The following is a 12,611-nucleotide window of genomic DNA, read 5'->3' as shown; positions in this document are numbered from 1 at the left end:
ACTGGATGTCTTAGCCAGTGGAATGGGGTTGGGGGAGGAGAGAAAAGGCAAGGAGGGAAAAGGCAAAAATCAAAAAAAACAAAAACTGCCTGTTTACAGACATGATTACCTATGTATAAAATCCAAAATAATGCTACAATAAGTTACTGGAAATAACATGTGAGTTGGGCAAACTCTCAGGATATAGGATATAAGGTTGATTTAAAAAAAACTCAACTATATTTTATACAAAAGCAATGAACAATGGGAAATTTAAAAATTTAAACAGTATTATTTACAATAGGATTATAAAACATGAAATACGTAGGTATAAATGTAACAATACATGTGCAGGATCTATATGCTGAAAACTACAAAACAATGATGAAAGAAATCAAAGACCTAAATAAATGAAGAGCTATTCTATCCATGTTCACAGACTGGAAGACTCAATATGGCTTATATTCCAATTCTCCCAAAGCTAATTAGGATTTACAATCCTAATCAAAATCCCAGCAAGATTTAATTAGAAATTGACAAGCTGATACAAATATTCACTTTAAAAATCAAAGACCAGAGTTGCCAAAACAATTTTGAAAATGAGAAACAACCTTGGAGAACTCATACTGTTTTCAAGACTTACCATCTTTACTACAGTAATCAAGACAGCATGTTATTGAGAAAACAATAGACACAAAGATCAAAAGAACAGACCACAGTGACCAGAAATAGACCCACACATAGTATATAGTCAGTTTGTTTTCAATCAAGATACACAGACAATTCAACGGAGGACAGTTGGTGCTGGAACAATTGGACATTGGTATGCCGAACGAAGAACCTCAGTCATACCATACAAAACTTAACTCAAAATGGGTCATAGAATTAAATGTAAAACCCAAAACTTCTGGAAAAAAAAATAGGGGAAAATCTTTGTGGTCTTTGATTAGGCAAAGATTTCTAAGATTTAACACTAAAAGCCAAAAGCATAATCCCTAACAAAATGTCTGCTCTTTGAAAGATGTGAAGAGTGAAAAGACAAGCCACAGACTAGGAGAAAAGATTTATCAAACACGTATCTGATAAAGGATTTGTATCCGACTAAATCGTAACTTTCAAAACTCAACAATAATGAAAAAATATATAAAACTTGGCAAAAGATTTGACAGATATTTCAGCAAAGAAGATATACAAATAGGATTAAACACAAAGATGCTCATCATCATCAGACATTTGAGAAACACAAAGTAAAACCACAATGAGATAACACAATATACATCTAAGAACAGCTTAAAGGAAGCTGACAATATCAAATACCAGTGAGAATGCAAAGCACCTGGAACTGCCTTACATTGCTAGTGGGAATGAAAAATGGTATAGCCATTTTGAGAAATTTTCAGTTTCTTATAAGTTAATTATAGTTACCACAGAACCCAGCAATCTGACTCCTGCATATTTATTCACCCAAGAGTAATGAAAGAGAAAGAAAATTTATGTTCACACAAAAATCTAAATAGGAATGTTTATAGTACGTTTATTTGTAATCATCAGAACTGGAAAGAACTCAAGGTCCTTGAACTGATTAATGGATAAAATGTCACACATCCATACAATGGGATACCACTGAGCCACGACAACAAAAAACAAACTACTGATAAACAACATGGATGAATCTGCATCGTATTGTGCTGAGCCAAAGAAGCCAATCTCAAAAAGCTACACACAGTGGGATTCCATGTACAAGACATTCTGGAAAAGGCAAAACTATGTGAACAGAAAACAAATCAGCAACTGCCAGGAGCTGAGGGTGGGGCAAGAAGGTAAATAAAGGAGCACACCCCTTGCTCTAAAGCAGGCGTGTCCAAACTTTTTTCAACGTTTTTTACCAAGGGTTATACACGGTAAAATACACAAACAGCCGGGTCCACTCACTCGAGGTGAAGTACGTATTGCCTCACCTGGTTTATTTAAGTAAACTAAATATATTTTTGGAATTTGCTGCGGGCCAATTAAAAATGGACTGCCGGCCACAGTTGGTCCGCGGGCCACAGTTTGGACACCCCTGCTCTAAAGCCTTACGATGGGTACTCAAAATGTGGTCCATAGACCAACAGCCTCAGCAAAATCTCAGGCTCTACCCTTAAACTACTAAATCAGAATCTGCGTTGTTAACAAGAGAATAAAACCAAAGTACTATCATTCCTTACAGATGTCTCTTTGTAACATCAGAAAATACACAGTAAATACATAGTAATAGTATACACAACTCTAGAAAACACTACACAGTGATTTCTAGGACAAATCTATAAAGCATTTGGCAAATTACTCCTAGGTCAATTTGGAAAAACCATCAATTAAATCTCAATTACACTGTGACTCTATTTGCTGAACCCAAAATTATAGCTGACACAGTCCAACACCAAGATAAAATACTTCAAATCATTCTCCCAGAAAATGTGGTAAGCATTTGTGCCATTCACTAAACATAATAAAAATTATAAAGATGCTCCAAGGTTTTTAAGAATATTTCCCAAATTATTTCATTCAAACCCTTCATTTCATCAAAAGACAAACTAGGATCTAAAATTTCCCAAACCTTTATGTGCATGTTATAGTCATTAATCTCAGCTTCCTAGAATGACTTGAAAATGGCCGTTCTACAAGTCTTGGCCACAGACTGTTTAACTGAAAATTAGATACAAGTGTTAGCTACGTTGAAATTCTGTTGCTATGTTTCCCCTTGGGGATGAGGGAAAAGCACACAGCATACCACATATATTTAACAACAATTTAAATAAAATTACAAATACTGCCAAATACAATCATTACTCTATGATCAAGGTATTTATATTTGTATCACTACAAATCGCCCTCACATCCAAGGTCATTAAACAGTATGATTGGTAATACACAGGTTAGGACTTAGGACTCTCCCCCATTCTATGAGATCTGACAAATGCTACAATACTTTTTAAAGCAAATGCTGAAAATATTAACTATAATATACTTTTCTACTACTACTTCCTACCTTATTAAAAAAAAATGTATTAATTCCAGGGCTGATATGTTTATTTTTTAGTGCTTTGAGGTTACTACACTAAACTCATTTAAAATGCATCCTGGATCTATATCAAACATGAGTTCATACTGATGTCTCCAATTCTGATCCACTACCACATGGATCATTCTAGCCTCAAACGACAAGAAGTTGCTTATATATAACTTCCTATCCCAACAATGGGAAACCTGGTTCCCCACATCTACCACCTATTTTACTTAACCCCTTAACTCGAGCATACAATCAGAATTGTACCTCTATGGGAAGCAACATTATCAAACTAGAGTACACTGCTTCTGTGCAGTTCCTTGCCCTTCAGTCTGACAGGTCCCATGCATCACCAAAGTTACTTAGGTCAGGATCTTCCCCTCCCCACTGTCTCCAGTGAGATTTTTTCATACATTTCTAATAGAATTACATTTTTCTGTCTCAGTCTGAGTTCCATCCTAGGGTCCTCTATCCTCCTAAATGATTTTCTTTAATTTCATACATTAAAGTTCAATTTCTGCTGTAAAGTTATATCAGTTCTAACAAATGTACAGTGTGATTTTTTTTATGCTTCTCATCTTCCTTATATACAACACATTACAAACAATTTTACCACTCTTTCAGGCAAAGATACACATTTCCAAAGTTTCCTTCACTTCTACTGAACAGAGTACAGAGTCTACATATTTGTAGGCTTATCTCCATGTACAGACCATTTTTTCACAATCTCTGAGGAGACTCACTTCAGAAAACTTTGCTTTTGGATTACTAACAGTTATCTGTTCATGATTAGGCTTCAAAGGAAAAATGTTGGAGTTATGCAAGAAAACAGATTTCATACCTTACTTTACAACCAAGTTCTGGGAGTTTCACTTACACTTCAATAATTAATAAATTCATGGAAGCTTTAAAGACAGTTATGAATTGATTTTACTGCTTCTACTTACACTTCGGTCTTCCTATATATAAACTGAGCTGATGTGGCTTCACTTAGCTCAACCTCACTGTAAGGATTTTTATAATAAACAAAATCGGTCTAGTCTAAACAGCACTTGTTTGCTGTAAACAGTTTATTGTAATAAATAACAGTGTTATTAGATCTAATACCAATGGTTCAGAGAATCAGACTAAGACTGGGGATATAAATAAGATATAGAAGCATACAGATCCTATTGTCTGGATCCCAGCCCCAATCCAAATTAAAACCTCTGAATATGCCAGGAACTCATCTATCAAAACTAAGATTCCTGACTATATACCTATGCGAGACCCTTCTAGTTAATAAATATATTATTCTTTATGCATGCTTCATGTATTTGAATTTCCAAAGCAAAAAAACAAAGCTCTGACTTCCAATTTCCAGTCCAGCATGCAAGAAGCTTAGAAGTTATCACTCCATCCTAATAAGCAAAAACCCGAACAAACTAAAAAGTCAACAGTTCTTAGATCCATCAGAAAATTAAGGTCACAGAGCAAACTGCTGCCCCCAAAATTGGAGAGACACAAAGGCAGACAGAGAATCACAACTTATCGGAGTAGAAACCTATAAGCAAAAACCTCTCTAGGAACCAGTACCAGGGTATGAAAAACCAATCTGTAATTGACAAGTTGCTGAAGGCTTAGTGTGGACAAATCTGAAAGCTAAAAACTCCAGAAAAAACCAGTCATGAGCGGGCCCTCACTCTAGGTACTCATAGTCAAGATCTAAGGAAAATTTCCTCATGCTTCCAGTAGGGAGAGAAAAAAGGAATCATTCTGAAATACATCAGAGCATTCTATTCTTAACAAGGCCTGCCCTCAAAAGAAACTATTTTACCAGAGCCTAACCTATTGGGGTTTTTATCAGATCCTAACTGACCCGAGGGAAGGGAAACACCCAACTCCAGTCCCCTCTAGCCATCCTGTCCCACCTAAGAGAGTGAAAAAAGAAAAAGAGAAGCATTTGAGAAGCTCGCAGCCCAGGAGCTAAGCGACTGAGACCCAACCACAGAACTATAGCACACTTCCCCTCTCCCATCACCTCAACACATTACGAAAGGCCTATTTACGGCAGTTCCTTTCAATATATCATGTCCAGTTTTCAACAAAAAAATTACAAGGCATAATAAAGGAAAAAGAAGTTTGAAGAGCTAGAGCAAGCATCAGAACCAGACTTCGATGCCGTGTTTCCCCCAAAATAAGACCTAGCCTGATAATCAGCTCTAATGCATCTTTTGGAGCAAAAATTAATATAAAACCAGGTATTATGTTATATTATATAAGATCCGGTCTTATATTAAAATAAGTCCAGGTCTTATATTAATTCTTGCTCCAAAAAACGCATTAGAACTTACTGCCCGGCCTAGGTCTGATTTTCAGGGAAATACAGTACGGCAAGGATGTTAGAATTATGAGATTACAAATTTAAAACAACCATGATTGTTTATGCTGAGGACTCTAATGGAAAAGATAGGAAACATGCAAAAACAGATGGGTAATATAAACAGAGAGATGGAAATTCTAAGAAAGAATCAAAAAGAAAGGCTGAAGATCAAAAACACTTAACAGAACTGAGTATCTTTAAAAGGCTCATTAGTAGACCGTACAGAACTGAGAAAACAATCTCTGAGCTTACAGATATGTACACAGAAATTTCTAAACTGAAAAGCAAGGAAAAAAAGACTGGGAAAAAAAAAAAAGGAACAGAATATCCAAAACCTGTGGGACTTTTTCAAAGGTGTAACATATATGTAATGGGAATACCAGAAGGAAAAGAGAAAGCAATATTCAAAGCAATAATGACATAGAATTTCTGCCAAATTAATGTCAGATTCCAATCCACAGATGCAAAGAGGCTCAGAAAACAGTAAAAAGTATTTTAAAAAAACCCCACACCAAAGCGTATTTAATATATTCCAACTCCAGAAAACCAAAAACAAAGGGAAAAATCTTGACAAAAACTCCACAGTGGGGGGGAAACACCTTACGTTTCAAGGAGCAAAGATAAGAATTGTATCTGACTTCTCAGAAACAAAGCAAGCAAGAAGAGACTAGAGTGAAATATTTAAAGTGTTCAGAGGGAAAAAAACCTACCAATCTCAAAGACTGTACCCTGCAAAATTATCCTTCAAAGGTGAAAGAAATAAAGACTCTCAAATAAAAATTGAGGAAAATTTATTACCTATAAAAAAAATTACCTATAAAAACCTCACTTGCAAGAAAAGAAGGTCTTCAGAGCGAAGGAAAATGACACACGTAAGAAACTCAGATCTACATTTAAAAAAGGAAGAGCATTAGAGAAGGAATAAGTGACTATAAAATGAAAACTTTTATTTTTCTTATTCTTAGTTGGTATCACAACAACAGTTTGTTCAAAATAACAACAGCAACAATATAACTGATGCTTACAGCGTATGTATAATTGAAACAAATGACAGCAATGACAAAAGGGATAGAACAGAGGAATTAATATTTTGTCTCATTCAGTTTTGCTATGAACCTAAAACTGCTCTAAAAATAAAGTCTATTTAAAAAAAAAAGCAAAGCCTTTTTTGCTTCAGTTGGCTGTTCTGTAAAGGCTGGCACTCACTTTTAGTGGTCAGTAAGATTAGTACCAAATCCTCATTTGGCATGTCTCCCCAAAGGCAGCTAAATCATGTATCCAGAGAAAGTAATGAGAAACAGGGTCTGAAAGAGATAAGTGATATTCCTAAAATGTCACAAGTGGGTGTCTCCAGTCAATGCAATAATCTGACAGCAGAATGAGGGTCTTCTCCCCAGCTGTCACAATATATTTTCCCCTACACTTCAGGCTCAGAATCTGCTTTATGAGACTCTGTCCTTCTCCGGGCAACGCAGAAAAATGGCAACGGGTCCTAGAGAGACAGGAAAGAAGCATTCATGACACTAAGGGAGGCAGCACTGAAGCTGATCCAAAAGGAGTGGAAACGGCTGACCCCTGTGCAGAGAGAGGACCGCACAGGGCAGTGACGTTGGAGAACCAGGGCAGCTGATCTCACCGGGTAGTCGGCTTTGCAAACCCAAACTCATCATTCAACACGAGGGGAGGAGAGAAAGCCTGGAGAGAGGAAAAAAAACATTCACTGGAATTCGTCCTCAGAAATCAGACAAAGTATCCGCTGTATCCAAAGGAGATCTTGGGTGATGATTAGCTGAGGACTTTATTTGGCCCAGGTGAAGGGACAAAGCTGAGTTACAATATTTTAACAGTCATATGAATACCAATTTATATCCCTTAGTATAAGTGCAGTACTAATATAAGCACTTAATATAAGTGCTCTCTCCTCAAATATGTGTCATCCAGACATGGCACAAATATACAGAATCTCTACAAGTGGGACAGACTCTACTACTCTAGGTACCAAAAGAAATTAAAGGTTCATTCTATGTATCAGACAGAGATTACGTGAACTAGAAAAATTCAAGTAAAGTTTACAAAAGAGCTTTAAAAAAGCAAACTTTTTTAACTTTCCAATTTTTCACATCAAATCTATTATATGTAATTTTTTGTTGGATCCTTTAAGGGTATTTTTTTGTTTGTAGTTTTTCAAAATTATTCTGTAATTTCAAAATGTCCAGAAATTTTACACAGCTAGAGCAGAGTTGCCAACAGAAAGCGTGACGGGGTCAAAGAATGTCAAATAAATCACTACGAGTTACAATGACATTGAAGAGGTACGGGAAGGTCACTGCCAGCACTAAACTATGCAAGATATACAGACTCTGGCTGTAACTGTTAAGCTGCATAAGAGAATGAATACGAAGAAATCAGGTTAATAAGGTAAAGAGCACCTGCTAAAAGCTTGAATGACATAAAGGTGTCACCTTTAATAAGCAGCAATATTTACCAGCTACTTTTAAGACAGAGTTAATCTTTGGAGGGGGTGTGGGCACCAGCCAATAAGAGAAAGGTGTGAACTTTTTATTTAAAGATCAGCTAGTAGAATACAAAACATAAGACTGCTAGCAGAATAGAGACTTCAGGATGCAGGAAAAAAAGAAAATCCCTGAGGTGGGGGGAAAGCATTCTCTAGATTCTCTTCTAGGATATGACATACATATTTTCTATCATGAAAATGATACAGGCTTAAAAACCTCCCCCTTAACCCAGCTACCTAAAAATTAGACTATGAGGTACACTCCTTAACTACATCATTTTATTTTGGACTCTTTCCAAAATTAAAAATAATTGGGGCACACATATTAAGGAGTAGGTTTGATTTGGCTTAGTTGTTTTGTTTTTGTTTGGGCAGAAACCTCGCTTAGAAACCTATGGTTACCTAAAAGTACTTAATAACGTTGCTGAATTCAATATCTGTGTAATAGGTGCTGCAAAAGTTTTTCTATTGGCACCATATTTAAAAGCCAATTTAGTATCCTTTAGGATACTAAATGCAAGTGTTTGGTAACTCCCATGGCTTCTCAAAAGCCAGGCTACAGATTCATATAGGAGAAATCTCTCTTCAGAAATAGTTATTACTAACTCTCCAATTATGTAGTCTATTTGGCCCCTAATTTACTTTGGTTTCAATGGTTCTATTTTGACTTTGAATTGAGAGAAGATAAACATATTTACTTGATACTGAAAAATTAAATACATGTGGTTACAGCTCCACTTCGCAATAGTACGCACATCTGCTATTCATCAAAAATCATGTAAACCACTACCAGGTTGTTATATGCTGTTCACTAGTTTTTATACAAATATAATTTTATTGCTGTATCTGCCCTCATATCCACTTGAAATGCTTTTTGGAAAATAACTTTTTAAATGAAGTGAAGAGAAGAAGATAGGCCTCATTTTAATTAGGAAGCAAAGTAAGTAAAAAGAACACTAAGTTTTTAAAATGTCAGAATTATTTATGACAGTAAATATATCTCAGCTGATAATCAGATTAGATACCAGCCATTTTATGCAAATTTATTACAATCCAAAGCATGCAATTTCTACAATTGGGTAAGGATAAAATAGTAAATTTTCCAAAATATTCACAAGCCCCTAATCTAATATGTATACTCAATCTGAATCCAATTTCCCCTAACAACAAAAAAATTCAAAAATGTTCAGTTTCAATAAATCTAAACTGAAGGGATAAATTTTCACCCTTTACAAGATGTAATTATATACAAAGACGGCTAATTAAGACAATATTTAGAATTGAGTCATAAAAACTAAGAAAACCAGATCTATACCAGATCATATATCCCTTCACGATCCTTGAAGTTATTTATATAATCTTAACAATAATTTAAACAATTCACTAATACACACATTAGTAAGTATGAATAATGCCCAACTATCATGCATATATATCCCCAATAAGAAAAGGTATTATGTAAAAACATAAAAGTTAGACATTCTAGGTTATGGTAATTTGGTAACAAGATAACCAGAAAATCCTCCTTTTACAAAACACCTAAAACCACTGGTTAGTCTTTTTACTTGACTTACAGCTTGCTATGATCTGAATGTGTCTCCTCAAAATTCCTACGGTGAAATCCTAAATCTCAAAAGGTGACAGTATTGGGATGTGAGGCCTTTGGGAGACGCTCCGTGGAGAGCAGAGTCCTCAGCAACAGAGTTAGTTCCTTATAAAAGAGGCTCCAGAGAGACCCCTCGGCTCTGCCACCCTGTGAGGACACACAAGAAGGCGCCAGCTCGGAACCAGAAGAGGTCCTCACCAGAGGGGACTACACTGGCTCCTTAGCTTAGATTCCCAGCCTCCAGAACTGTGAGCAACACACTTCTGTTGCTATAAGCTCCTCAGACTGTGGTATTTTGTTATAGCAGCCCAAATGGACTAAGACATACATTTACACAAAATAAAAATATATAAACATTCCTTTAAATGTAGAGTTAAGGTATGATATAACTAGGGGAATTCTCTAGAGAGCCAAAAATGAAGTAAAAAGTAGTACATGCTACAGCAACCCTGTAGGATTTTCTCATCTCAGAAACGGAGACACTTCTGTTTCAGTGACAAAGCAGGGAAGAGACAAGGCCGTGACACGCGAGAAGCACAGTGTTTTAACTAAGATTCTACACAAAGCACAGACCTTCAGAGAACATGTAGAAAAATCTGCCACTCACAGAAGGAAGCAAAGTAGCTTTTCTGTCTCGGTCTAGACTAAACAGGTGGGAAAAATTAACACAGACTTTGTAACCAGGCGACGGCCCTCACATAGGTTTAGAGTTTGAATTTATTCTATCAACATATATAGGAATTCCTAACTCCAAAAATTAAACATAAAAAGAGATCTCTGCTTGAACAGGGTGATAACACAGGCGTACACATTTGTCAAAACTGCACACTTAAGGTCTGCACATTTTACTGTATATCAGTTATACTTCAACTTAAAAATAAAAAATAAAGTTGTCCCTAGACGACTTCTAGCATGCATGGCAAAAGCAAACCAAAACCTCTCTAGAGAAATATGCCCCCCATAAAGCCACTCGGGATTCTCACAGACAATCCCTCTGAAGATCAGCTCACAATCCAAAACTAGGAAACACCTAAGGAAACAGTTCGCCTTAATCAAGAATCAGCAACTAAAACAAAGAACAGAAGTGGATTTCTAAGAACTTCAGACAACTGAACAACAACCTGACGGAGACTGTAAATATTTAAAATGAATAAACACATAAACGATGGAATAAAATACATGTGACAAGACATCATAAGCCAGTAACAGACATCCTTAATGAAATACCAGAAATGATCCTCAGTGGATGCTACAACAATCAACAGATGAGGAACTAAATGTTTCTACGGCACAAAAGGATGACCCAACAAATTACTTGAAGGACATAAAAGGAAAAGCTCAATTTTTATAATAAAGTTATTCACTTTCACCATCTGAACCTAATGAACAATCTTAGCATCACTACAAGTAGAAAAGACATTATGTGCTTTTGGATGTGAAGATTATCAAGCACTCAGTACTACCTATGAAGCATTCATGCCAAAATGCGGAATTTATGGATAACCACGTCTTCTATAAATTTCACTTTATAGGAAACATAAAGGGATATAAATAAGTCAAAAATCTCTTAGAAAATTCAAAATCTGGAACATTCTACAGGATAACTATAGAATCTTTTCAATAAGTCAACAGGATGAGAGAGAAAGCGGATGGGCTGTTCTAGAGACACTTCAGAGGCATAACCAAAGGCAACTTGTAAACCTTGTTTTGGATCCTTATTCAAACACACCAACTATAAAAGGACATTTCTGATTATTATTCAGATTATTGTAGCTATCAAAATATGGACTGAGTAATTGTTTATTAAAGAATTATTCATTTTGGAGTGTGTGGAAGACAATGGTACTGTGGCTGGGAAAGAAAAGGTCTATGTTTCAGAAACGCAAAATGAAGTATTCACAAACGAGATGTCACTAGGTGGTAGGCTTGCTTTTAAAAACCTCAGCTACTAAAAGAGCCTAAATGTCTAAACGGAGGAAAGCGGCTGAAAACACTATGGTACGCCCACACAATGGAACACTATGCAGCCACAAAAAAAGAATGAGAAAGATCTCTGAAATTATACGGATTGATATTCAGGTTGTATTGTTAATTAAAATTAAAGTGCAAAAGAGCATCTTTACTATGTTACTCTTTCGTGTAAGAAAGAAAGGGAATATAGGAAAATATACATGTGTCAGCTCACTTGTGCAAAAGGAATTCAAGAAACTAAAACCAAAAGTCAGTGAGATTAAAATATCTATGGAGGATAAGTGGGAACAGGCTGGACAGAAAGGAGGAATGAGCCCCGGATAGAAGGGGTGGAAAGGAAGAACACTACTATAAGCATAACTTTTTGTGTTTTTTCTAGCTCTGTGAAACATAACAATTGTTTCACATAACACCAAAATAAATCGATAATTAAAATCAACCAGAATACAGCGAGGGGGTGGTATTCAAAGAAGATTACAATAAGTAATAAATGTATTATAAAAGAAGAGCCACACTGCAATGAGTGGGAAGGAAATTACCTAATTTGGAAAACGGGATTTTGACTCTAATGGCAGTACTTTCATCATATTGAATTCTAAATAGTAAATTTGTTTCTCACAAGAATATAGGTTAGCAATTCTGAAACCCTTGTACATAAGGATTGAGCAAATAAAAAAAAATACTGCGGATGAGAACCAGATTTCTCACTATCACAGAAAGAAGTAATAAAAAAGGAAAGGGAGAATACTATAATGTAATTTAGTGGTAGTGGACTGGAATTGGAGATATCAACATGAACTCTTTTTCAATATGTAGATGCAGAAACACATATAACTAGGTATATGTATATATATTTCCTAACTGTCCCCTGAGAGGGCTTAAAAGCAAAGAAAACCCAGTAGCAATGAACACACCTAGCTTCAAGATCTTAGCTTCTAAATACCATTTTCCATAAAAAAGACACAGAGCCCCTTAAACAAATGGTTCATTCCAAGGATAAGGCAAAGGACAAGATTAAGTCTGGAACATCTTGTGCTGCCAGACAGTTAAAAAAAAAGAAAAAAGTGCTTAAAAAAATGATGAGGGACTGTCAAAAGGACTAACAAATTTGAAGGAGCTCCCAATGGCCAAA

General features: G+C 35.8%; 1 protein-coding gene across 1 annotated transcript in view; it reads right to left on the bottom strand.

The window, feature by feature from the left end:
- Positions 1-12,611, bottom strand: part of LRP6 (LDL receptor related protein 6) — a 125,869-nt gene that overhangs the window by 88,521 nt on the left and 24,737 nt on the right. The gene's annotated exons all lie outside the window — the stretch shown is intronic.

This window comes from Rhinolophus sinicus, linkage group LG02 (assembly GCF_036562045.2).
Source record: "Rhinolophus sinicus isolate RSC01 linkage group LG02, ASM3656204v1, whole genome shotgun sequence".
Taxonomy (NCBI): Eukaryota; Metazoa; Chordata; class Mammalia; order Chiroptera; family Rhinolophidae; genus Rhinolophus; species Rhinolophus sinicus.
This window is presented reverse-complemented; position numbering and strand designations above follow the sequence as displayed.